Genomic DNA, 26743 nt, shown 5'->3' with positions numbered 1-26743 from the left:
TGGCGGCGGAGCAAGCCGTCAATAAATCACACACTAGAAACATGAATGTCCGCACTCTCGGGAGTTTGATTTTGTACGTGGTTCAGGAAGAAACCATAGCACGATACAGGGAATTAAATAGTCTTTTTGCCTCTACTTCCAGCCACACTTTCCCACCGGGGGCATACTTGGAAACACTGGTACAGTGACTATGCCTCTCCATGTAGTCATGGACAGCAGTACCTCTGTTCCCAGGGGTCGATCGGCGGTTCGTGGCAATCCGATACCTCGCTAATGCTCAATCCACTTGTTGCCAATGTATGCCATGAACTCTTTTTGGAAGGGTCCCCTGTGCCTGTCACAGGCTACAAGCTACATATGAAAAACACCATCTCATCCCTTCAAAGTAGATCAAGGGACACAGCGGGGCTTCTTAGACAATTTATTTTGGGTTTTCGGCATGCAGCTTTTCGGCGGTTAGCCTTCCTCAATTGCCGCAGTTGCAGGAGGTTTCTTTCTTAATGTTATTTATATCGCTCCTCCCTTCTCAATGGCAAGGTACACACCTGAACCACATTGCCTTACGGAGTACTCAGACAGTTTGATGTTATACACACACCCACAAACACACACACGAAAAACATCATGAAACCTCAACTCAATGACTTGTTGGCATTTTTTATTTCCAAATGGAACATGCAGCTCTTTCTCCTTACGCGTTTCGGCTATGTCTCCAGCCTTGATCACAGGTGAGCAAATCAGTAGTGCCAAAATGTTAATGTTAAATAGTTGTGAACACGTTGTGAGAAGTTGGCCTGGTATATGTTGTCCACTATTCTAGTGGGCACCTTCCACTAGTCCAAACGACCCTTATTTATGGTGGGTTGTAAAGTCAACCTTATAGAAAGCTAGGGCCTGTAGAACCGCTGGAGCTACCTTGAACCACCAAAGGTTAGGGTGTAGGAGGTCCACGGGGGACGCGTGCAGTGTCTAAACGCAGCCTCGGATCACCATTGACTTTCTATGGAGAACAAACAAGTTGCAATTTTAAAGATTAAGGGCACCTAGAGGTGAACTACGATGGAACCTGTTGGACCCGGCCCATTAGGCAGGTACACCCCTAGACTTTTTTGCGTTTTCCTAGCCTATTTATGGAACCTGGTGTTGGTGATTTTAGGTCTCTGCGCACTTTTTCACTGTGGTACAGTGTAAAGTGCTTGAGCTCTCTGTGAATGAATGGTGAGTGACCTGCCCTCCCATAGGAATGAATGGGGAGTATGTATGCCCATGGTAGTTCCTGATGTGTGGGGAGTGCAGGGGCGAGTTTGGTATGTATCAACTCGTGAGAGTGAATGCTGCAAAATGATGTATGCGACATGGCTGTGTCTAGTCTAGAAGTCCTACTTTTGAAAGTTGGCATATTTGTGCAAGTTGGTGCTAGCGTGTGATTGGCTGGTGAGCCTGGCCCAGAGTGCATGGGCCTGCTTGTGGATTGACTGTCTGGTTTGAGGATGACAGGGGCTGGAGAGCCCAGGAGGTTGTCTGAGTCAGCCCATGGATGAAAGGCAGCATCTGCTGCCAGGGAAGTGGGAGGAGATGGCACCTGATAGTGAAGGGCTGTTCCTGTGTAACTACAAAGCTGGCTCCACCTCCCGCTGGGCGACTGACACCTCTGTCCCTGATACTGAAGGGGACTTCCCTCTAAACCAGTCCAGCTGGTTCTCACACTGCCTGCTTCAAAGGACTTCAAAGAACTTCAAAGGTTTTGCACTGTATAAAAAGGGGTTGTATCCCCTTCCAAAATGTTCTTGTTTTCAACTTGAATCTGCCAGGGGCATGCTGCTGCTGGGGCTCAGGGGAACCCCTGGGCTCTGCCCAGCTCCTGGACATCTGATGGACTGCTGGGGGACTCTTCCTGGCTGTCCCCCTGTCTGGCTGCACCTTTGAGGACTTTTTGCTGGACTTTATTTTGGCCCTGGAAGCCTTAACCTGTAATGCCCTGCAGCTGCTGGGACCCTCCTTGCCGTGGGGGTTCTTTCTGGGGCGTTTTGGCGCTTTCTGGGCTCCCCAGCGCCTCGTGGGCGCTTTCATAACCTTGTGTGGAGTCTCTTCTGTGGTGTGCCTAGTATGTTGTTGCTGTTGTGCGCTGGCGCAAATGCTTTACACATTGCCTCCGAGTTTAGCCTTACTGCTTGTGCCAAGCTACCAAGGGGGTGAGCAGAGGTTATCTTGGCGTGTGACTTCCTTGCCCTGACTAGAATGGTGGTTTCTGCCTGGCTTTGGCGTCAGCCTTAGCCTACCAGAAATAGCCAGTTCTAACATTGGTGGCAGCGGTGGGATTTTGGACTTGTGTTTGCGCAGTGCCATAGCAACAACTGGCTACATTACAAAACTCTGCAATTGTTTTTTTCAGATAGTCACATGTTTGGGATTATTGTTTTTGATTTTTTTCCTCAAGAGTGTCATTTTCAAATGTGTTTCTGCGCTTTATGTTTAGTGGCAGATGAGAGAAAGTGACAGGGCGGGACGCCATTAGAGGGGGGAGGTTCCCATAGATTAGGAATCCCTTGCTGGGTCCCGTGTCCAATCCCAAATCCTGTCCCTGTGTGGGTAGATGGAAGAGAGGGAGTGTGAGGAGAAATGACTAGCTCAGGAGGGTGGTTGTTCCCTGAGTGTAGTGTGTGTGTCTGGATTCCCCAGTGTGGTAGGATCCAGTGGTGGCAGCTTAAATGTGTCCAGTGTGTTAATTCCCATTCCCCGCTCCCAGAGTTTGGTACCTGTGTCACGTGTGGTCAGGTTGAGTGATCAGGGGTGGTGGAAACTGCCTTACCAGTCCGAGGGGGGGGAGTGTGCGAATGAGTGATGTGCTGAACTGGAGGAGTTGGTGTGAGTTTTCTTTTTGTTAAAGAGCTTGCAGGAGAGGTGTACCTCTGGTGGTGTGCAGGAGGTCCTGCAGAGGCACTGGACAAGAAGGTGGATGTCTGGCGGTGTGCTAGATGTCTTGCAGAGGCATTAGGGAGTGGTTCCAAAAGGAGTGGTTTGTGTATCTGATGATCCTGTGAAGGGGAAGAGGTTACTGTGTAACCCAGTTAGGTCCCAGTAGTATGGTAGGGGTGTAGGGGCTCACGCCCTGTCTCAGTGGAGGCGGAGTGAGTGTGGGACGGTGTGTCCCACGTTGGCCTGAAACCCTATCTCAGGGCCTGGAGGGTTCCTTAAAGGAGCGCCAGGTCAGGGGCCTAAGCTGTACATAGGTCATTTGAGGAGGATCTTCCTGTGTCTAGAGGACGGGGAGTGTCTGTAACCAGAACTCCGGCGGTCCTAGTGTTGGGCAGTACCGCTCCTAAGTGGAGGGTGCAGAAGTCCTGGCTCGCTGAGCATTTGACCGTCTAGAGTGCTTGACCATTTATGGGGCCTCTGGAGGTCGTTCCCCGAGTAGGGGGGAAAGCCAGGTTGGGGTGTGGCCTGACCTGGAAGGAGTACTGGAGGAGAGTGTGTCGCTGATACGCCGCTGGCGTGTGCTCTGTCTAGCCTGAGACATACTGGAACTGGAAGGGGGTGCAGAGGGACGGTGTCCTTACTTCTGACCCCGGTGTAACCTGAGGGTTTAGATCTTAGGTTGGGAGATTAGGAAACTTCTAGGTCAAGAGGAATCTCTACCAAAGTGGATCAGCTGAAGAGACTGAGGGGGCTGCCCTTGCTGTGTGATCTGGGGCTCACCTGCAGTTTGTTGTTTTCACTAAGGTAGAGGAAAGGGGGCTTTGCTGTGTGCTGTGTCTCCCCACCTGCTTGAAGAGGGACTGTGCTGTGTGCTTTGTACCTCAGAAGTAGAATAGTTTCCAGGTGGTAGACCAGTGATGGAGTGAGGTCCTGATCTGGTAGGAGAATTATGTTCTGGTGAAGTGCTTTTCTGTGAGGGTGCGGAAACCCAGAAGTAGAGGTAGGGTGGGGCATTCTTGCCCGTGACCTCTGGTCAGCCTGAGGGTGTGGACCCAAGGTTGTTGGATCAGTGGTAGTTGTAGCTACACTGAGAGAGAGAGTGGAGCATGGCTATTGTGTGCCAGGGGTTACTACCCCCCACTCTGTGGATTAGTTAGGACCTGTGATTTGGATGGCCTATGGCCTGGTCTTGGCTGTGGATGACTAGTGTGTACCAGTGGGGTACCCTAGTTGAGTCAGAGAGTTATTATTTGGAGGAAACCATGTAGGTTCAGAGTGGCGAAAAACTGGACGGTGCCCCTGCTGTGCGAGGCCGTGTCCGTGGTTTTGTCGCCCAAAGCAGTGAAGCCCATCAGTGGTGTGATTGGTCTACCCTGCGTTTTGGCTGGAAGGGGGTTGTGTTGGACCCGGCCCATTAGGCAGGTACACCCCTAGACTTTTTTGCGTTTTCCTAGCCTATTTATGGAACCTGGTGTTGGTGATTTTAGGTCTCTGCGCACTTTTTCACTGTGGTACAGTGTAAAGTGCTTGAGCTCTCTGTGAATGAATGGTGAGTGACCTGCCCTCCCATAGGAATGAATGGGGAGTATGTATGCCCATGGTAGTTCCTGATGTGTGGGGAGTGCAGGGGCGAGTTTGGTATGTATCAACTCGTGAGAGTGAATGCTGCAAAATGATGTATGCGACATGGCTGTGTCTAGTCTAGAAGTCCTACTTTTGAAAGTTGGCATATTTGTGCAAGTTGGTGCTAGCGTGTGATTGGCTGGTGAGCCTGGCCCAGAGTGCATGGGCCTGCTTGTGGATTGACTGTCTGGTTTGAGGATGACAGGGGCTGGAGAGCCCAGGAGGTTGTCTGAGTCAGCCCATGGATGAAAGGCAGCATCTGCTGCCAGGGAAGTGGGAGGAGATGGCACCTGATAGTGAAGGGCTGTTCCTGTGTAACTACAAAGCTGGCTCCACCTCCCGCTGGGCCACTGACACCTCTGTCCCTGATACTGAAGGGGACTTCCCTCTAAACCAGTCCAGCTGGTTCTCACACTGCCTGCTTCAAAGGACTTCAAAGAACTTCAAAGGTTGTGCACTGTATAAAAAGGGGTTGTATCCCCTTCCAAAATGTTCTTGTTTTCAACTTGAATCTGCCAGGGGCATGCTGCTGCTGGGGCTCAGGGGAACCCCTGGGCTCTGCCCAGCTCCTGGACATCTGATGGACTGCTGGGGGACTCTTCCTGGCTGTCCCCCTGTCTGGCTGCACCTTTGAGGACTTTTTGCTGGACTTTATTTTGGCCCTGGAAGCCTTAACCTGTAATGCCCTGCAGCTGCTGGGACCCTCCTTGCCGTGGGGGTTCTTTCTGGGGCGTTTTGGCGCTTTCTGGGCTCCCCAGCGCCTCGTGGGCGCTTTCATAACCTTGTGTGGAGTCTCTTCTGTGGTGTGCCTAGTATGTTGTTGCTGTTGTGCGCTGGCGCAAATGCTTTACACATTGCCTCCGAGTTTAGCCTTACTGCTTGTGCCAAGCTACCAAGGGGGTGAGCAGAGGTTATCTTGGCGTGTGACTTCCTTGCCCTGACTAGAATGGTGGTTTCTGCCTGGCTTTGGCGTCAGCCTTAGCCTACCAGAAATAGCCAGTTCTAACAGAACCCTTTTAGACTTAGACACTTCGAGAGTCAATACCCACGGGAGCACCGGAGTACTCAAGATACCTCACCCACGGAAGCCGGGTGCATAGGTGTCTTTTGATGTCGGGTTTCATTGTCGATTCCAGTGGAGAGCTGCGAAGAAATGCTGCAGGCGACTAGAGGAAAAGTGTCCAGGTGGATCCAAGGGATGATCGGAGATGTGAAGAACCTGGAAGCAGAGGGGACAGAGTCTGGGTCACTAGCCAGTGACCAGGATGGCTAGGAGAAGATCCTAGCCGATGGCGGGTGATTTCAGGTGAAAGAGGTGAAGCTTAACTTTTCAGCCACGAGAATCAGGAGGCGTTGACGACGACCAGGAGCCGGATTCGAGCTGTCCCACGACGGATGTCGAGTGCTGCAGCGTCAGAATCCAGATTGGATCCAACAAGCCTTGGCAACAGCAACCCACGCAAGATGTCGAGATTGGCTTTGGTTCAGACCAGTAAGGTCTGAGGGACTCTGGAGACATAGCCGGAACGCGTAAGGAGGAAGAGCTGCCTGTTCCATTTGGAAATAAAAAATGCCAAGAAGTCATTGAGTTGAGGCTTTGTGATGTTTTTCCTGTGTGTATTAAATTACGGGCTGCTCCATGCCCGTTTCGAAGCGACCCTGCAGGGATGGTGGCTCCCGTCATTTGGAGACTCTGTGTGTAATAAAAAAGGCTTTCACAAGTGTATTTCATGCAGAGCATGCAAGTTTGAGGTTAACACTATTGAATTCCAATCCCCATTCAACCCCATTCCTACACCCATCAGAGAACTATATACCTGTCGTACAGATCATGCTGTTTATGTATTAGAGTGATCATGTAAGTTAAAGTATGTGGGTAGTACTAAGTTACAGGTATTCAATCGAATATTACAGCATCTCAGGGCAATAGTCAACTCTGATGCTAATTATCCTGTTGCCTGTCATTTTGAACTTGTACATGCAAAGAACTTGAATCATCTTACTTACTTTGTCATCGATTCCGTACCTAAAAAAATCCGTGGTGGGGATCGAGAGAAGATGTTGAGACAACTTGAGAGCAAATACATTGTACTCCTGAACACCAGAATACCGAATGGGCTTAATAGGGGGGAAGATTTACAAGTCTTCCTGTAGACCATGATTAGAATTTACTGTCAAGAAGTCATTGGGGCTGGACACTGTTAATGCCTCCCTTTCCCCTGAATTGTGAAAATCTCACTTATTGAGTTTCTTTTCTTCAGAATGCATTGCATACTAAGATGTGATTTTCATTTTTTGTTTGTCTGAGTCCTGTTGATAGAATTTCTTCCCATAAGGAATCAAATTGATGTTATTTAGTCACTATGGCTATAGTTGATTCACAGCATCAGCGGTAATGCTTAACATGTTTTTTAACTGTGTTTAGTTATAAGCACTAGCGCAGGTACAACGATTTGAGAATGTGACATTGATCAGTCATTATTTTTGAAATTTTATGAATGTGTACATACTGCGAGTAGACTTTGCACTTTCAAGCACTTGAGCACTGTTTTTTTAATAACATCCTAAGGGTCTGTCTCATTATTTTGAGACATGGTATCATGAATTTGAACATACCTAAAAAACATATTTTTTCAGTACGGGGTTTATTTTTTCCCCTCATGTACAAACTCTAATATTAACACCATATAGTTATTCATGGAACTTAATCATGCACTTGCACTTTATTATAATTGGTATATATAACCGATTGAAGAAAGAATGTTTATCAAAGATGAATTCATTGAACATGATAAATTGTTCACACATTGTTTCATATAAGTTCCTGTTTATAATGAATATTTTTTAATGTGTTTGTACTTAATGTATATTTGTATACCAGTATTTTCTTTATGTCTCTTACCCATGTGATCGGATGTTATTTTTGTTGAGCACAGTATATAAACACCCTCATTGGTCATTTGAAGCCATGTGATCAAGGCCGTTTTTTGATGGCCGAAACGCGTCATGCCGATGGCGAGGGAAAAATAAAGCCACTTTGATATAATCATCTGGTGTTGAGAAGATCTGTACCTGAGGGACGTGTGGGGAGCCACATTGCAGGACTTTGCTTTTATATATATATATATATATGTAACGTGGGGCTCTTCAAACATTTATTGTAGGCGCTGACGAAGGCCACACCGGCCGAAATGCATTCGCCTTTGAACTGTTATTAAAATGGAGCTGCCTTTCACCCCCGCTGAGGTTTCTGCTTCTTTTCATTTGAAAGGAGATTGCTGTTTCATATATATATATATATATATATATATATATATATATATATATATATATATATATATATATATATATATATATATATATACAGCTCTGTACTTCAGGTGGGGACTGATGATGGTTGAGAGGAGTTTCTTACACACACTGAGGATAAGAATTCACTGACGCTCACTCTTATTACATGGTATCTGAAAGAGACTGTTAGTTGTAGATTCCTTACCTTAGAATTGCCCCGAGGCGTCAGACTGGATCTGGATGATTTTTTCTTCACAGTACCTGTGCGTGTCAGTAGGTGGTGTTTGTCAACTCCCTATCCATCGTCGACGTCGTGGTTGCCGGGATGACTTCACAGTGCCTACATAGACGCCGCCCCTGAACATTGACATCAGTTCTTTATTTTCCGTTGGGAGCTAACCCTTAGTTACTTTTTGACTAATCTTTTTTGATGTTTTGGCAACTTCTTTTCAAGTCTATCGACTCCTAGTGCACAAGGGATGTCCCACTGCTGGACTGGGTTCAAGCCATGCGACTCCTGTCACAAGCTGATGTCTGTGACGGAGCCACACCTCAAGAGTCTATGGTATCTGGAGCATGACCATGACCCGAAGTTGTGCTCCTACTGCCAGGCCATGAATCCAAAGTCTTTGCAGGAGCTGTCCTGAAAGTTATTGGAGGCCAGGCGATGGGCTCTGTCGCTTGCGTTCAAAGGGAAGGTCTTGAGACCGCTCGCGGAGCCCCCACTCCTCTTCACACTCCAAGTCTTTGAGGTCTTTGGATAAGTCCAAGAAGAAGAAGGTAAAGAAGCACTGGCGCTCTTCGCATCTCCCTGTCTGTCAGTTGACACAACTCGGAGCATCGTCGTTCTAAGGCTCCGTCTCTGGTGCCTACATCTGAAAGAGGCTATTAGTTATAGATTCTTTACCTTAGAATTACCTTCAGGCGTCACACTGGATCCGGCGAATTTTTTTTGTAGCAGTACACTTGCGCTTCTGTATGTGGCGTCGGTCGACTCCACGTTTGTCGTAGTTTTGACTACTATTTTTCAACTTTTGTCGACTTATTTTTGAGTCCTTTGACTCCTGGTGCGCGTAGAGATGTCCCATCCTTGGACCTGCTTTAAGGCTTGTGACTCCTTTTACAAACTGATGTCGGTTACGGACCCGCACCTCGTGTACCTTTGATGTTTGGAGTGCGACCACGACCCAAAGTCGTGGCCCGACTGCCAGGCCATGAACCTGAACTCTTTGTGGGAGTGGTCCCAAAAGCTTCTCGAGACCCGACAGCCCGCCTCGCGCCGCTCGAGGTCCCGGTCGAGAGGAAGGTCGCAGGACCGGTCGTGGAGCCATCAACACCACTCATTGTCAAGGACTTTGTCTTCGGGAAAATCGAAGCACAAAAAGAAGGCGAAGAAGCATCTTCACTTTTCTCGTTCTCCCTGTATGGCGGCCGACGCGGGATGCTGATGGTGGTTGCTCTGCGGCTCCGCCTGCCGAGCCTGCTGGGTTTGAACCAAGCTTCACTCCTTTTCCGGGAGCCAGAGCGACCCCTACCCAACTTTGTGGTTTTAACAAAGCCCTTCACTTGATCTTTGGGCAGCCCGACTCCGCTGGTGCACCTTCGGGCCCCGCGGACTTGGCTGGGGGTTCTAGGCCTTCGAACACGGCGGCTTTCCCCCGGCACCGCATGGATTCAGGCCTGGATCCGGATCGGTGCCGGTCGACCTTACGACACCTCCTCGGCAGTCGAATCAACTGACAGCAACTCCACCTCCTCCGATGCCAATTGTGTCCTTAGCAGGCGTCAACCCCAGCCTCCATCCTGACTTGGACACAGGACTGGACCGACGTGAAACGACGCCGGATCCAGCGCCAGCCGGTACCTTTGTACCATTGTTCTATCCTGGTGTTCCTTTTTGCCCCAATGGGCAGCCAGAAGAGAACAAGGAGGACTGGAAGGGGTCTGGTGACCCTTTAGCTGACCAGTTGAGTGAACCGGACCGGAAAGAGGAGTTGGGTGATGCCAGTGGTCTGGATACCTCACCAGACCCTGGTATGCTTTCTCCCCGGACCTTGGCTATGGAGGAGGGAGCCTCATACGCAGTGGTGTTGCATAAGGCGGCTGAGGCCTTGAACCTTGAGCTTCCTACTGTGGCTGTCAGGACCAACCTAATGACAGAGGTGCTTCAACTGGCAGTGGCCTCTGATGAACCCTACTGCCATTCAATGAGGCCCTTACTGACATCCTTCTGGGCACCTGGTCCAAACCCAGCACAGGGGTATTTATAGGATGATTGCCCAAAGCCACACCCCGGCCCTGGGCGACCCACTTTTCCTCTCCCAACAACCTACCCCTGAGAACTTTATGGTCCAAGCTCTACTTTTAAGGGCGCCTTCCCTACTGCTCCCCCAGATAGGAATCCAAGAAGCTTTATCATCTTGGGAAAAAGATGTTTTCTTCCTCTAGCTTGGGACTGCGGTTGGTGAACATTGCATGTCTTTTTAGCCGTTATTTGTGGGATATGGTTGCGCAGGTGCTGCCACATTGTTCGTAGGAGGTCCGGGCCACTCTCTCCTGTGCAGTCGCTGAGGGCAAAGATGCAGTGAAGTTCGCATTAGGTGTGGGCTGGACACCGCCAACTCGCTAGGCAGAACGATTTTAACATTGGTAGCCCTGCGATGCTACGGCTGGCTGAGGTCCATTGGCTTTGCGGGCGATATCCAATCGACTCATTTGAACAATGCCTTTGATGGCCATCTCTTGTTTGGCGACAAAGCGGACAGTTCCCACGAGTACTTTAAGGATTGTTATGTTGTGTTGTTATGTTAAATAGGTCTTTTATAGCGCACGGCTACTCCGAGGAGTGTCCCGGCGCTTTGTACTACATGACCTAAAAGAGGACGGACAAAACATAACAGTATAGATAGAAAAAAAAGGTTAAAACAAGGTTCAGAAACAGAGCAGGAGATCCCTAGCGGGCAAAGAGCCATGTCTTTAAGCCCTTCCTGAACGCGAGCAGATTAGATGTAGAGCTCAGGGTCAAAGGTAGGGAGTTCCAAAGCTGCGGAGCAAGCAGCCTGAACGAACGTCCTCCAATGCGGGCTGTTTTTATTCGGGGCACCACAGCAAGGAAGAGGGACTCCGATCTCAGGGATCGTGCCGGATAGTAAAAAGCCAGCCTCCTTTGCAAATATTGAGCTCCCGAGGCGTGCAAAGCCTTGTGGGCCAATGTCATAGCCTTGAATGCTATCCGCTTCCGGATAGGGAGCCAATGTAGCACTTGCAATAGGCTAGAGGCACTGGCCCGCCTGTGGAGGCCGAAGATGGCTCGAGCAGCCGCGTTCTGGGCCACCTGCAGGCGTTGTAAAAGGTACTCCGGCAGGCCAAGATATAAGATGTTCGAGTAATCCAATCTTGATCCAATTAAGGCCTGAACTGTTGTCCTCCTATGTTCCTCAGAGAGTAAAGGGAAGAACTTCCGAAGCATCCTAAGGATGCCAAAGCACGATCCTGTAAGAGCCAGAACCTGGGGTTTAAGCGTCAGCCCGTTAACGATTTTAATTCCCAAGTTCTTTGCTGACTGGGACGAATGAGCTGGGGGGAACAGGTCGGCTGGCCACCACCCATGCCAGTCCGGATCAGATGGGCATCCGAAAAAGAGTATCTCAGATTCTAGGGCTACGGTCAGATGCTTGGGCCTCACCACCACTTCTTGCTCTGTGCAGTCTTCTTTTTGCCCCTTTCATGGCTACTGAAGGGATGCTCCACCACGTTCTGCCCAGAGCCACAGGCCTGTGCAAACTGTCCAGCCTGTGCACGGTCGGGGACGTGAAACCCAGTCTGGGTCAGGGGACCAGCGGGCAGGCTAGTCCACCAGTGTTCCCTCTGCAGCAGCCTCCAAACCCTCCTACTCTGTCTTTTAGGGCCATTAGTTGCCAGTGGGCAGCAGGATCCGCCATCACCCCCCCAACTGGCAATCCAACACGTCAGGCAGGTGGGTTTAGCAGATAGCCCGAAGGGGCTACTCCCTCCCCTTCGAGACTACCCCTCCATCCATGACCACAATTCCATTGCATGTTGGAGGATCACTTGATCCTTCTCCATTAGGAAGTTACGACTCTATTGGAAAAGGGGGCATTCAAGCGAGTTCCTACCCCAGAAGTAGTTTGTGGCTGTTATTCCACTACTTTCTGGTGCCCAAGAAGGACAAAGGCCTGCGTCCTGTCTTTGATCTCAGGGACGTCAACCGCTTCCTCCGAAAGGAGAAGTTCAAAATGTCGACAGTGGCTTAGGTCCTGTCTGGCCTCGAAACTGGAGACTGATTGGTAGCGTTGGACTAGCAGGATGCCTATTTCCACATCCCTGTCCTGCCAGCCCACAGGCGTTACCTATGGTTCATGGTGAGCCACCAGCACTTTCAGTTTACCGTGCTCCCCTTTGGCCTTACCAGCGCCCCCTGGGTGTTCATGAAAGTGATGGGGTGGTGCAGCTCATCTGCACATATCAGTTTCCAGTCTTCCCCTATCTCGACGACTGGCTGTTGAAGGCGGGTTGCCCCTGCCTGTTGTTTTCCACCTCCAGACTAGGGCGGACTTCCTGCATTCGCTGGGGTTCACTATCAGTGTACCGAAGTCACACCTGATTCCCTCTCAGAAGCTCCTTTTCATCGGAGCGGTTCTGGACACAGCTCAGTTTCGGGCCTATCCTCCTGAGCAGCGAGTCTGGGATATTTTGTGAGAATGACCCTGAGGCTGCTGGGCCTCCTGGCTTCCTGCATCCTGCATCCTGCTGGTAGATCTTGCCAGATGACAAATGCGGGCTCTGCAGTGGGACTTAAATTTCCAGTGGGTGCAGCATCAGGGTAATTTTTCCGACGTCGTCCAGATCTCGGAGGGAACTGCACAACAATTGAAGTGGTGGCTAACGAACCAAGTCAGAGGCAGATTGCTCTCCCTTCCCCAACCAGATCTCACAGTTGTGACAGATGTGTCACTTCTGGGATGAGGTGGCCATCTGGGTGAGACGTTGATTAGAGACGTCTGGTCTCCAGCGGAGTTCGGGCTCCATATCAACCTGTTGGAGCTTCGGCCGATCTGCCTGGTACTGAATGCATTCCTTTCCTCTATTGTTTTTATTTTTTTATGTATAATTTCACAGCGAAAAAACACATACACAAAAAGAAAGAAATCCACTGCAGTTCATAGACATAAAAAAATACAGCAAGAAAAAATAAATAAATCAGCACTGATCATCATAATAAATATCAATAACCATACATAAGCAAAGACAAGCAAAAAAGGGGAGAGAAGCAAATACAAATATATGGAGCCTTTCAATCATATTCTATATAATTCATTCATATCCACAAATATCAATCCTCATAATAATTGCGGAAAGCACCCCAGATTTTCCGACCCGTTTGTTTCCTCCTAAATCCCTTAACTAAATAGGGACCCCATTCCAGTTTATATAAACTATACATTTTGGCTCGCCATTGTTGGAAGACAGGTGGATTTTCCTGTAGCCATTCAGTTGCTATACACAACAGAGCTACCGTCATTGAAAAAAAAAAAATGTTGATATAATACATCCACCGCCCTGTCTATAGGAATTTTCCCCAACAACATCATAGCCGATGTAATAACTAAAGGCGTTTCAATAACCAATGACAAAAACTTTTCAATATCCACAATGAAACTTTGAAGTTTAACACACCCCAAAACAATATGTAAACTATCCGTGTCATCCTCCCTACAGCAACAGCATTTACCCTCATATCCACCCCCCCCCCCCATTTTACCATTCGTGCAGGGGTATAATATAAATCAAATAAAGTCTTAAAATATTGGGCCTTTAAGTTTGCGGACATTAATGATTCTTTCGCCAGCATAAGCATGTACTCCAATTCAATTTCAGAGTCCCCTAAAGCAGTAACCCACTTCAACCTAACTTTAGCAAGGTCATCTGGTCTTCCTGAAAGTAATATTTGATATAGAACTCCAATTTTAACCTGTCTTCTAACCCCTGCTACCACCATATTTGTTTGCATACCCACATTCAGGCGAGCCAGAAAATCGCGAATTTGAAGAAACTTAAAAAAATAGGTTCTAGGAAAAGCAAACTGGGCCATTATTTCCTCAAATGATTTACAGCCCCCATCATCCAGGTAGAAATCCCCCAAAATTCCAACCCCTTTCCTCTGCCACTTTAATTACATTTCATCTGAGAATATACCTGGTAGAAGCCTATAAGTCTTAAGGGTTGTATAGTAAGACATTTTCACCATTGCAGTTGTTTTGAAAATCCATTTCCAAACTTTAAATGCGCTAATCAATACTTTAAAGCACCTGCGCTTGTAATATCTGCCATTCAACTCAATAAGTAAACATTGCTTCGCAATTGGGCCTAATAACATTTCAAAAATAGTAGAGGCAGTAGCCCTATTAGCAACCGTCTCCCCTGTGATCATTACCCTAATTTTTAACAAAAAACAAGTAACATAATAGAAAAAGAATCCGGCACTGACATGCCCCTCCCTATCAAGGGGCAATGTCATGAATTTCATTGCCGGTCTAGGTCTACCTGGGCTCCAGATGAATTTGCCACACATTGATTGTAAATGCTGTAACCTTTTATTAGAAATTTCCAAAGGTATTGACTGGAATAGATACAAAACCTTTGGTAGTACATTCATTTTAACAATATTGCACCGGACAATAATAGAGAAATATAATCGTTCCCACCTTTCTAATGAACTCTTAATTTTGAAAGTGAACGCATTCCAATTAACTTCCACCAATTCAGTCATATTTGCTCTGATCTGGATCCCTAAATAGGTAACTTCTCTTACAACCCCATCATCATGCCATTCTAGGCTATCCGAGCACAAAATCTGCATCTTTGATTCATTAAGTTTATAGCCTGTTACACTACCGAACTCATTAGCCAATCGCTCAATTTCTCCGATAGCAAGTGCAGGATTCCCTGTAATTACAGCGATATCATCCGCGTATGCAAACACAGAAAAACAATAACCAAAAACTCGATATGGTGGAATAAATACACTCCGAGACAGTTGTTTAATAAAACAGTTAATATACAAGGCAAACAAAAGAGGGGAAAAGGGGCAACCCTGGCGAGTTCCCCGGGCTATACTCAACGGGTCAGAAAGCAATCCCATGGCAGATATTTTAGCCATAGGGGCTACATAAAGAGACTGTAAAGCAACAATAGATTTCTGACCAAAACCCAATTTACCCAGAAGTCTCCACATTTAGCCCCAATGCACGCGGTCGAACGCTTTCTCAGCGTCAAGTAAAATAAGCGCTAACTTAGTTTTCTCTACTCCTGCAATGTCAAATAAAGTTATCACTTTATTTGCATGATCAAACGTACCTTTTTTGGTATAAAACTGTGTTGATTTGGGACACTAGGGGCGTTATAACTTTAGCCAATCGATTAGTCAAAATCTTAGCATAGATTTTGTTATCAGCGTTTAGTAATGATATTGGGCGATAAGATACAACCAAGTCTTGCAGAAAACCGCAATCGTAGCATCCGACCAAGTTTTAGGAGGATATCCCAGCTGCGTCATCTGCATAACTTTAAGCAGCTCATCTTTGATAGTATTAAAAAACTGCCTATAAACCTCCCCGGAGATTCTATCGGGGCCTGCTGCCTTACCTAAAGCCAAACGTTTTACTGCACTTTCCAGTTCCAGCATAGTGATCGGGGATTCCAATTCTTCTAATTTTAAAGGATCTAATAATTTCAACCCCTCCTCCAACATTTCTGTCCAGTCCCCTTCTCCCTCCGCCCCATTCTGCTGCGTATATAACTCAGAGTAAAACTGCTGAAAGATCTTTAGAATCTGGTGAGGTTCAGATTGCGATACCCCATTCACGTCTCTCAAAGCCTGAATATTTCTAGCCGACTCCTTCATCCTTAATCGTACCGCAAGCTGCTTCCCTGTTGATTCACCAAATTCATGGCTTTGCATCCTAAATATTAAATACCTCCTGGCGTTCTCTGCGCTCCAAAACCCCAAAACATTAGCCCTCTCCTTCGCCACCTCATTCTCTAATTCCGATAAATCATGCAGACATGTGGCGATCCCCTTGGTTAGTGAAGTTTCAGCCGCAATCAAGCGGTCATAAAACGTACCCAATTCTTTTTTAAGCTTCTTTTGCTGCCATGAGCTAAAACTTATACATTCCCCTCGGAAGCACGCCTTGAAGGTGTCCCAGACTATAGAAACAGTGGCAGTTCCATCATTATTCTCAATAAAAGTCTGCATCCACCTATCTATATGCTCCCTAAATTCCACATTTAGGCCTAATTTCCAATCATATGTAAAGTTTAAACATTTAGGTCTTATAAGGCAACCCACTAATTCAAGCATGATTGGAGCGCGATTCAATGTAATCCTTGGATATAAACGTATTGTAGCCCCCCCAATAAAGAGACAGGTGCAAAGAAATAGTCAAGTCTTACCAATTTTTTGTGGGGGTAGGAATAAAAACTACAACCACTATCTTGCCCCCTTAAACTACCCCACACATCCACTAGACCTTGGTCCCTAACTAAATTATAAAGTGCCTTAAAAACTTTAGGTTTCCGCCCACTTTATTTATCAAACCCATCCTGAAGTGCTTCATTCGTCAGATTTATATTAATATCTCCACATACCACCACCGGTTGCGGCCAAGTATCCAGTTCCGAATGTATTTCCTTTAGAACACCCGCATCATCCACATTAGCTCCGTGTTCGCTTTCGCCCCTCAAGATTACAGCCTGCTATAGCCCACCGCCCGTTCTTATCCATTAATTTCCGTTCAACATTAACGTAGTTTTGTCTGGGAAGAATGGCTACACCCCTTACCATGCTTGATTGGCCTGATGCAATAATTAACGAATAGCCCAATTCCTTTAAAACCCCCCTCTTAACCAACGGAATATGGGTTTCCTGAATACAAACTAAGTCTGGGCGAATATATCTTAATTCGGCTGCTACCTTTTGTCGCTTTAACACATTATTCAGCCCAGAAACATTCAATGAACAAATTCTTACTACTGTTGCAATCATTTTAAGTAAAAAAAAAAAGAATTCAAAAACGCTTGTCCTTCCAAAATCAGATCCGCTGATTATTATCCACCAGCAGCTGATATGCTTTTTGACATAGGTATGTGAATCTCGTGTTAGTCGCTGTGAAATACTTTTCCCCCTTTTTTTACACCCCCAAGTGCTACCCACCACCCCCTAGACCTACTACCCCTACTACCCCTACCCCCCCTTAACCCCTCCCACTTACCCCCCACAAACCCCCACCCTCCCATCACTGAGGCTTTAGGACCGCTGGTCCTTTAGATGCAAGCTTTACCTAAACCTCTTGCGTTCACCTGTTGAACCACACTAACCCATCTAAGAAAATACTTCAGAATAAACATAAAGAGAAAAGAGCCCCTAGGGGGGCAGTTAGCCTAGCTTATACCCCTAAGAAAACAGTATACAAAGAGAAAAAAGGGCTTACATTGTCCTAGCTGTTAATATTCTGAACAAATTTCAAAGTTTCATCATTATCCTCTCACTGACTATCAAATTCCATAAGCTAAATCAATCGTACAAATTCAGTAGCAGAAGCAATATTAGTAAAGAACCTGGTTTGATCCTCAGTTACTATTTTCAATTTAGCCGGGAACATTAAAAAAGCTGATGCCCCCTTCGACTGACACTCAGGTATTAATTGCCGAAATTGCCATCTCAGCTCTACAGACTTCTGGCACAGATCCGGGCGAACAAAAAATTCAACCTCCCCAGCCTTCGCCTTCTTATCTGGTCTAGCTAATTTGAAAACCTCTTCACGGGCCAGAAAACTATTGAATACAATTAATATAGCCCTGGGTCTGCTTTCCTGAACCTGTCCCGGCTTTAACTGAATATTAAAAGGGAATCTATGTGCCCTTTCGATTTCACGCTGCCAGTCCCACTGAGTTAAACCAGAAAAGGCCGCCTTAAACAAATCAACCACAAATCCCCTTGGATCTTGCCCCTCTTGTCCTTCCAGAATTTGATGCAGCCTCAGGTTATTGCGTCCGGCACGATTCTCAATGTCAGCAAGTTTCCAAACCATATCCTCTTTTATTGAAAGACCCTGTTCCACTGCTGCCTTCTTGCGTGCAAAGTCATCTTCCAAGTTTGACACCCTGGTTTCAACTTTGTTAACTCTAACCGCAAACTCTCCATGTGATTTCACCAGCCGTCTCACAGAGTTTTGTAACTTGCGACAAATGTTATGTACCCTTACACTCTCTTCATTAGTTTCCTCTCGGTGTTACAAAATAGTTTTATATATTAAGGCCAGAGACACCTCTACACCCTCAGAGTCATCCAATGAGTTTTTCTCAGTAACATTCTCGCTGCCATGCGGCCCTGGTTTTGAACCTAAATCCAGTTTCCTAACTGTTTGTAACTGGCCTTGCACCAATACTTCGGGATCCTCAGTCAGTGAGCTTTCACCGTCGCTGCCATCCACCATTGTGCTGAATACTGCTCTGCCAAATCATCACAGGAGGAGCCAGAGTGTTCTGACAATGAATAGAAATCGCCACCCTCCTCAATCCCAGCCTCAAAACTACCAGGGGCACTACCAGGAGTACCAGCACTTGCCTTACTTTGCAGTCCTGAACTAGCAGTACCTAATGCAGAAAGTTCAGACCCCTCTTGCAGTGCTGAAGTCTCGCCTCTTTATTCCTCTTTTTCTCCCTTTCCTTCTGCCTTTCCGCTGTAGCAGTAAACAGCGCTGGAATTTTCTTGCCGCCTTCAGTTTGGCTACCTTTCCCCTTCTCCACATGTCCAGCCTCCAGGTTTTGAGTGCCGTTGCCCTTTTTTTTGTTGCTTGTTAGCTATGTTAATGGCAGTATAATCTCATACCTTGCGTATTACCACGCATTACCACGCATTTGAGACGTATTACCACGCATTAGCATTCACTTGGGTGGCGATTGTGAGGGGTAACCGATACCCGGTTACTCTAATTTTGAGCAATCTGCGGGTCACTCTTAGGCTTTTGTTAATGTACGTTGTATGTCTGCATGCATTTGGTGATTTCACACTTCCGGGTCAGCATTCTAGTCTCCCCAGAATGGGCATGGAGATTCCACCACCGGGGAGACTTCAAGGCCGCGGTCTTCCGATCACGTGTTATAACACACGGAACCCAGTGAACTGGGGACCCGAGACGCAGCTTACGGAGAGCTTTAATCGAGTAAGTCTGGATATGCGTATCGGACATGAATGCACAAGGAGTTTGGCAATTTCCAAACAAGACGACTTTCTAACTCTCGCCCATATAAATTTTTTGTACAGATTGGTTTGTGCTGAGAGTTACCCGCTCCAGCCTGTCGAGGGGTTTCCTGGGTTCCCTTTTTGGAAAAACTCGGTTTTAAGGTAAGACTCTTTTTTAGCCTATTGTATGGCTGTAGGAGTTATATGCAGTTGCATTAAGTTAACATGATATAGCATAGCTCTTGAAATGGAGTTGCGCACAGGAGTGCAACGATGACTACAGCAGTCTATGTATTTTCCTTTCAGAGCGCCTATTCACTTTTAGTCGCCCTCAGACTACTATTCAACGGATTACACATCCATTTTTCAGAATGCGATAAAGACACAGATAGACTGTGTTACGGTATGTTGTCACTAAAGACGTAAGAGCAGTTGAATTGGCACGGGAAGTTGGGGGAGGTCCCATCCACATTTTATTTAGCTCACTTTGCTATTTCTTTTCTTTCTTCTTTTCCCCCATCTTTTGTAGATTGTTACATTGTGAGTCTCTACTTATCTTTTATCAACTACGGACGGTCACGGGCCCGCCGGGTCGGAATTATCACCGGTGGAGCGGTGAGCCATGTTTTATTTTCCGTCCACATGTCCTGACCTTACTCCAATTATGTGCTTTCTTACTGGTTCATTAGTTTTAATCCAAATCTTGACCCCCTTTTTTCCGTTTTTTATATTCTTATTTGTATAGACCTATACCGGGTTCACGATATATATGCAAGGTATGAGATTACTTGGTGTTCTCAACGCTTGGGGAGCACGCATGATCAAGATCACCTGTTATTCTAGGATCGAGTCACACGTTACGTTGCATTGGGCACACAAATATTTTGGGCGACCAATGAGTGTAATAATGGTCACTACAGGCCCCTCTGAATACTGGCTCTAGCCATTACATCTGTGCATGTAGGACCATGTATATTTCTGATAAGAGCCACATATGGCTAGTACACCACAACGTACGTACCGCTTCACTGGGTGACAATTATGTAACCCTCTTGTGCACTTGGTAATATGAATGGATGCTATGTATGTCACACACAGATATGATGTTCATATCAAATGTTCTATGGTATATATTTTTGTATCTTTCCCAGCCCTGAGCAGTCGCGAACACTCTGTTCCTAACGCGACGAAACACGTGTCAGCTGGTTGTGGAACGATTAAACTCCTGAAAACTTTGGTATCAAAGGAATCTACGAATACTGTTGTCTTTGGCTTTACTAATTTACATTGTTCATGTACCTATATGAATGTCAATAATTAATGATTGTGTGTGCATAGGCAAATTTTGGTATATATCTTTTCCCATATGTCCACCGCGATCGGGGGATTGAGTATATTGTTCCAACGTTCTAGACTTTTGTCACCCTGGCAAACTGTCTCCTCCTGCACCACCTTATACAGTCTAGTTAGCAATCTTTTCTTTGACGTAGCCCCAATTACCAACTGCAGCGCCTTCGAAACCATTGGTTCATCTGGGAAACTAGTATAATGATTCTGCACTGCCCTACGAAGCCTATAGCAGGTATACTGAAAGAGTAACGTGGCATTTTGTACGTAGGCTAGGTCTGCCCCTGATACATATCTCCCATCCACATACAGATCACCCATATGTGACAACCCTGCCTCTCTCAGAGCCGCAACTGAACCCCGCTCCCAATCCACAGAGAAGGCAGCAAGTCCAACAATAGGTAGCTCAGGGGCATAGAGGGGAAGTCTATTGGAACGCCTCCCAATTGCCTACCATGCAAGAATGGTAGTATCAATCGTGTTGATCTCTGACTTCGGAGTCTGCCTGTGGATGTGCGTGAGAATGCCGTTTAATGGTACGTGATATGCGTCACTCTCCTCTACAGCCACGTGTGGAATAAAACCATGCGGACGGAACCAAAAATATGCATGCTGTGCCTGTCTGCACAAGTAATACACATAAAAATCAGGAACATTAAATCCTCCCTTGTCGAACGGCAGAGTCAATGTGGCCCACATATCCGTAGTTGCTTCAACCCCCACACAAATCTGATCAGTTGAGACTGCACTGTCTTAAAAAAATGCTATGTCAGGGAAACCGGAATATTACAAAACAAATAGAGAAACTTCGGTAATATGGTCATCTTTATAACCGCAATGCGGTTCGCTAACGACAGTGGCAAACCAACCCAACGATCAATCTCCTTTACCACCTCGGTGTAGGCCCTACCGTAGATTTCCCTAATAACAATTTCAGGGTCACGGTGCACCCATACCCCCCGATATTTAACAGGATTTTTCGACCAAACCAAAGGATACTCGACCTGCGGCGACACTGTGACAGGCGTAGGAGGAATGAGAACCGACTTCTCCCAGTTGATTTGCAGCCCCGATATGGGGCCAAACCTAATATATTCGCGAATGATCGGGGAAAGAAAGGTCTGTGGTTCACGCATGTAAACAACCATATCGTCGGCATATAGAGAAATTCCAATGGGTCGATTATTGATATTCAAGGCAGCTGCCCTATGGGATTGCCAGATCTTACACGCCAAAGGTTCTAACACAGTGGCAAAAAGAAAAGGGGACAATGGGCATCCTTGTCTGGTGCTCCGCTCAATGCCGAATGGCTCTGGTGTGATCCCGCCCACCCTGACCCTCGCAGAAACTTCCCTGTACAGTACTCGGATCCAGCGCACAAAGACAGCAGGGAAACACATGCGACCCAGAATGTATAGCATATATTTCCATTCACAGAGTCAAAGACCTTGGCCGCGTCCAACAACACGGCCACGGTGGGCTACTCCGGGTTGAGCACATGGAGCATAGCAAAAATTGTGCGCAGGTTCAGGGACGTAGAGTGATCCGGGATAAAACCGGCCTGATCCAGCAATACGAGCAATGGGATCAATGGCTGCAATTTTGTGGCTAAGATCCTCGCCAACATTTTTGCATCAATATTAATCAAGAAGAGTGGGCGAAACAACTCACACATCTCTGGGGGCTTATCCTTTTTTAACAGGGTGATAATCAGGGCCTGTCGAAGGGACGGTGGGAGGCAACCCACATCATGTGCCTCCGCATACATAGCCAAAATGTGTGGCGTAAGGATATCAACATATCTATATATATATATAAACAAATGTAAGTCTGTCTGTCTGTTTGTCCTTTATGCATTACTACACCATTCATCCGATCGCCATGAAACTTTGGGAAGTTGTTGAGTACACTCCCGCGAAGGATTCTGGCATACTTTTTTTACATATCGGCCCCCCAGGGCCCTCATCATCTTTTGAATACTGAAATTGTCGTCAACAGTTATGCCCCCCAAACGGAAATCGATTGGTCGATCTACATCTGAAGCACGAAAGAAAAAGGCATTACAAGCTTCAGAAACAGACGAGCAACAGGAAGCAAGATTAGAAGCCGATCGAGTACGCACTGCTCAAGCCCGTTCTTCTCAAACAAACGAGCAACGACAAACAAGATTGGAAACAGATCAATTACGCACTGCTCAAGCCCGCTCGAATGAAACAGGAGAGCAACAAGAATCAAGATTGGAAACCGATCAATTACGCACTGCTCAAGCCAACTCGAATGAAACAGGAGAGCAACGAGAATCAAGATTGGAAGCCGATCGAGTATGCACTGCTTAAGCCACACTTTCAAATCTTTTCCATATTAAAATGATTACGTTTCAATAAAAATGACACAATGTAAATTGAATGTTATCATAACGAGTTTCCTTGAATTTCCTTTCTTCTGAGATCGCAGCAATGTGCGACAGGTAAGCTAGTTGTTTATAAAATTCGGCCGTCAGACCATCTGGCCCAGGCGCCTTTTTGTTAGGGAGTGAAAGGATGGCCTCCCTGACATCGTCCTCCCCTATGGGAAGGCTGAGGTATTTTCTATGAACGTCCGACACCCAAGCACAGGCCGTATCCTCTAGATAATCGTCCATGGCAGCTTCAGGCATACCTCCCCGAGACTTATATAACCCTTTATAAAAGAAACAAAATTGTTCCACAATACTGTGTTGCGAGTAATGGTTAACACCAGCGTCACCTACTATGTGATCAATCGGGGGCTGTCCACTCTGTCCCTCAGCCTACCAGCTAAAACTCTACCCGGCCTGCCACCTTCACCTTATGCTCTGGCAACATATTGTTTGGATAGATATTTAATTTCTGTGTGTGCCAGTGAGTTATATTCCTCAACATACTCATTGATACTCGCCAGTATATCTGATGAAGGTGCTAAAGCATACTGGGACTCCAGGACCCCTAAGTGTTCCTCCACTCGCCACAGTTGCCCCCTCAAATCACGTAAGATTCCTGCGGAGGTGCTTATGCACACCCCCCTTATCGTCACTTTAAGGGCGTCCCAAAGAATTGCCTGGCTGTCAACTGTGCCCGTATTCAATTCAAAGTATTGTATGATAGCATTTCTAATAGTGTCATCAAAGATCGGGTCTAGCAAAGCATCAGCGCGAAATCGCCAGGTAAAGGGACGATGCAAACTATGGGGCACCTCCACTGTAAGAACAACAGGATTATGGTCCGATAGGGTTCTTGGCAACGTATGGATTTTCCCCACCCAACTATTGGCCTCCCCACTAAGGATCCAGTAATCAAGCCAGGACCAGCTGTTGAAAGCAGGAGTAATGTGCGTGCCCTCCAACATCCCCCTCATTGCGCAACGGCCAAGCATCCACCAACCCTATTTATTCCATAAAACCCTGTATACATTGTGCCACCCTGACTGAGTGCACCACATCAGGATTGGATTTGTCTACTTGTGGGTTAAGGTGTGTATTAAGGTCGCCCCCACAGAATAGCGCAGCCTCCGGCAATGTGCGCAATACATTAAACAGCTTCATAAAAGAGGACCTGTCATCCACCACCAGTCCATAAATATTCACAACAGTCACCAACACCCCCACCCCCCCAATTTCCCATGCACCACGGCCCATCGACCTTCAGCATCAACACATGACTTAATAGGCTTAAATGGGACACCTCTCCTAATAAGAATGAGGACCCCCCACGCATATGTGGAGTGGGAGGAAGCCAGGCGGTACGACTCCCACCTGCCCGCCACTGAACCTTCTGTGCTTTTACTCAAGTGGGTCTCCTGTAGTAGAGCAATGTGAACTTTATATCTATTCAGAAGAGCTAGAACCTGCCTTGTCTTCTTGGATGTATTTAAACCCCGGACATTCCATGTAATACAAGTGTAGTGTTCACCCGTCAGTTATGTTTCAATAGGGAACTGTACCTACAGCATCTCCCTCTACCATGCGAACACATGAGTGCGGACCAAATCAGCCTGTCACCATAAAGCCAGACATCACACCTCAAATACAGGAAGTAAAAACAACCCATCCCACCCACCTCCCACTTCGGCCACCCCAAATTGCCAAAGACAAAAACCAACCCCCCCACCCCAACAAGAACATTAAAAACCCTTTCAATTGGTGGGTACTGCCCATCGGGGGACGTAGCGGCTCAGTCCACTCCCTGTTATATAGAGGGAGGGGGCCGCCGAGCAGTGTCAATTTTAGCCCACAACTTGGGCCAACAACGGAATCAGTATGTGGACCATCAAGTAGATAGCTCCCATTCCACACTCAAGCAATAGAACCAGAGATAACCACCCAGCTTCTACACATACCAAGTACATGATACTTTTGAACCAGCAAAGTGGGCTGAATCAGGCAATAAATCTAAATGTTCAAGTAAACTACCGAACAATATACACAACAAGTGGAAAGAATGCACTTTGCCCATCCCGTACATCTGTTAGTCGGAAGTACACATGTAACCCACAGTCTGTGCTCTCCTTACTGTTCAGTCATCAACATCTGATAGAGGAGCTGAATATGTGCGCCGACGCTGTAGGGTTCTGGCATGTTCCATAGCTTGCTTGGGATTTGAAAAAATCTTTCCACCCGCTTCTTCCCCAATGCACAGTCTCGCAGGATAGAGAATTGCATAGGGAATTTGCTCTTTGATTAGCACCTTCTTTACATTCTGAAACTCCTTCCTAGCCACCTGCACCTGAGCCATGAAATCCGGATAGAAAGAGAGAATATTATTCTGATACGTGACCGTGCCTTTTTGGCGAGTGATGCTTAAGACGGTATCACGATCCCTGAAATTGAGCAAGCGTGCAATTATGGGGCACGGTGTAGCTCCGGGAGGAGGGCACGCCGCCAGGGACCGATGTGCCTACTCCACCACAAACATGGGCGACAGTTTATCTTCACCACATATCTCCCGCAGCATCGTCTCCATATAATCTTCAAGACGGCCCACGTTTGTAGATTCTGGAAGGCCTAAAATGCAAATATTATTGCGCCTCGAGTGCGCCTCAATGTCCTCATTCTTCGTCTGTATGACTTTGGTCAGTTTCGTGATATCCGAAGTTTTCGCCGCCACTTTTTGTAACCCGTCCTCCGCGTCTGTTATCCATTGTTCCGCTTTGCTAATCCGAGCCGCTTGTTTGTCAAGTTTAGCTGAAAAACTGTCCATCCTCCCATTGAGGGCTTCTATTTTGCCATCAATTGCTTGAAGACAGGCCTGGATGGCAGCCAGCGACTTCTCCAAAGCCAAGGGACCCTGAGAGCTCGATTCCAGCTCCGAGTCGGAGGCCGCATTCTGATTAGTTTTGCCGCCTTTACGTAGTTCGAATGTGAGGCGAGGCTGATTCCTCTCTGGTTTCCCCATAGTCGCTCACCCTGCAGCAGGTGTCACCAGCAAGGATCCAGGTAGTGCTATTCTCTGAAATAAGCGGGGACTTCCCCCAGGGCCCGTCCAGAGGCAACTCCACCTTCAGCAAAGCAGGCCCCAGTGCCCTTCACCTCCACGCGCGTCCCGCACTTCCAGGGAAAACCCCAAGGCACAAGCCGAAGAATATGGACAGATCCCACAGGCTCCCTGTGCAGGTCAAATCGATTGTCCAGCGCTAGATCCCACAGGCAGCAAATATATACTGTAAGTAAGTAAGTAAATCTTTATTCGGTTTTCAAAGTACATAAAAAACCATAAAAGAATTTCAGCAAATATATCATAACATATACAGTCAACACGTTATTAGTCTTTAGAGCTGAAAACTATCAGCTTTCCCCTAAGTCAATTTTATTATAAAAAGTTTTTAAAAAGAAATTTAGACCTATCAAGCGATTTTCCAAATCATCTCATTTTTCATACAGTTTGCGATATGATTTGATCAAAGATTTACTCTGTGTTTAAAAATGCATTTTAAAAAAGTCACTATATATTTACAGACTATTTCTGATTCAATAAATTGCAAACGTAACATGGCAGGGCGACATCTTCTTAAACCCATTTTTCTTAAGAGTGGGATTTGCCAAAGTTTACGGTGTGCAGAATAAAATTTACAGAACAAAAAGGTGTGCATAGTGGATTGTTCTGATGTGTCATCACATGGGCACACTGTTAAACACTCTTCCCAACTATTTTTTTATCGGAAATGCCACCAGTCTATGAAAGATATTCATTCCAAACCTTGTCAAAAGGAAGCGCTCAAATTGTGACTCGACATATGTCAGGTACGGCTCAATCTCCAGGGTGGTCATAACTGCCATGGAGTGTTGGA

At 46.7% G+C, this 26743-nt stretch overlaps 1 protein-coding gene and 1 long non-coding RNA gene across 2 annotated transcripts in view; both read left to right on the top strand.

Moving 5' to 3' along the window:
* The window catches only part of LOC147703652 (uncharacterized), a 1900603-nt gene that overhangs the window by 227365 nt on the left and 1646495 nt on the right, over window positions 1–26743 (top strand). The window lies entirely within an intron of this gene.
* LOC147703655 (uncharacterized) lies at window positions 18966–20369 on the top strand. The gene is made up of 3 exons (XR_015297307.1): window positions 18966–19076; window positions 19178–19258; window positions 20248–20369. It is a non-coding gene; the product is annotated as an uncharacterized LOC147703655 (long non-coding RNA).

This window comes from Lissotriton vulgaris, chromosome 7 (genome assembly GCF_964263255.1).
Source record: "Lissotriton vulgaris chromosome 7, aLisVul1.2, whole genome shotgun sequence".
Lineage (NCBI taxonomy): Eukaryota > Metazoa > Chordata > Amphibia > Caudata > Salamandridae > Lissotriton > Lissotriton vulgaris.
The sequence above is the reverse complement of the archived record's forward strand: the minus strand, read 5'-3'. Positions and strand labels throughout refer to the sequence as shown.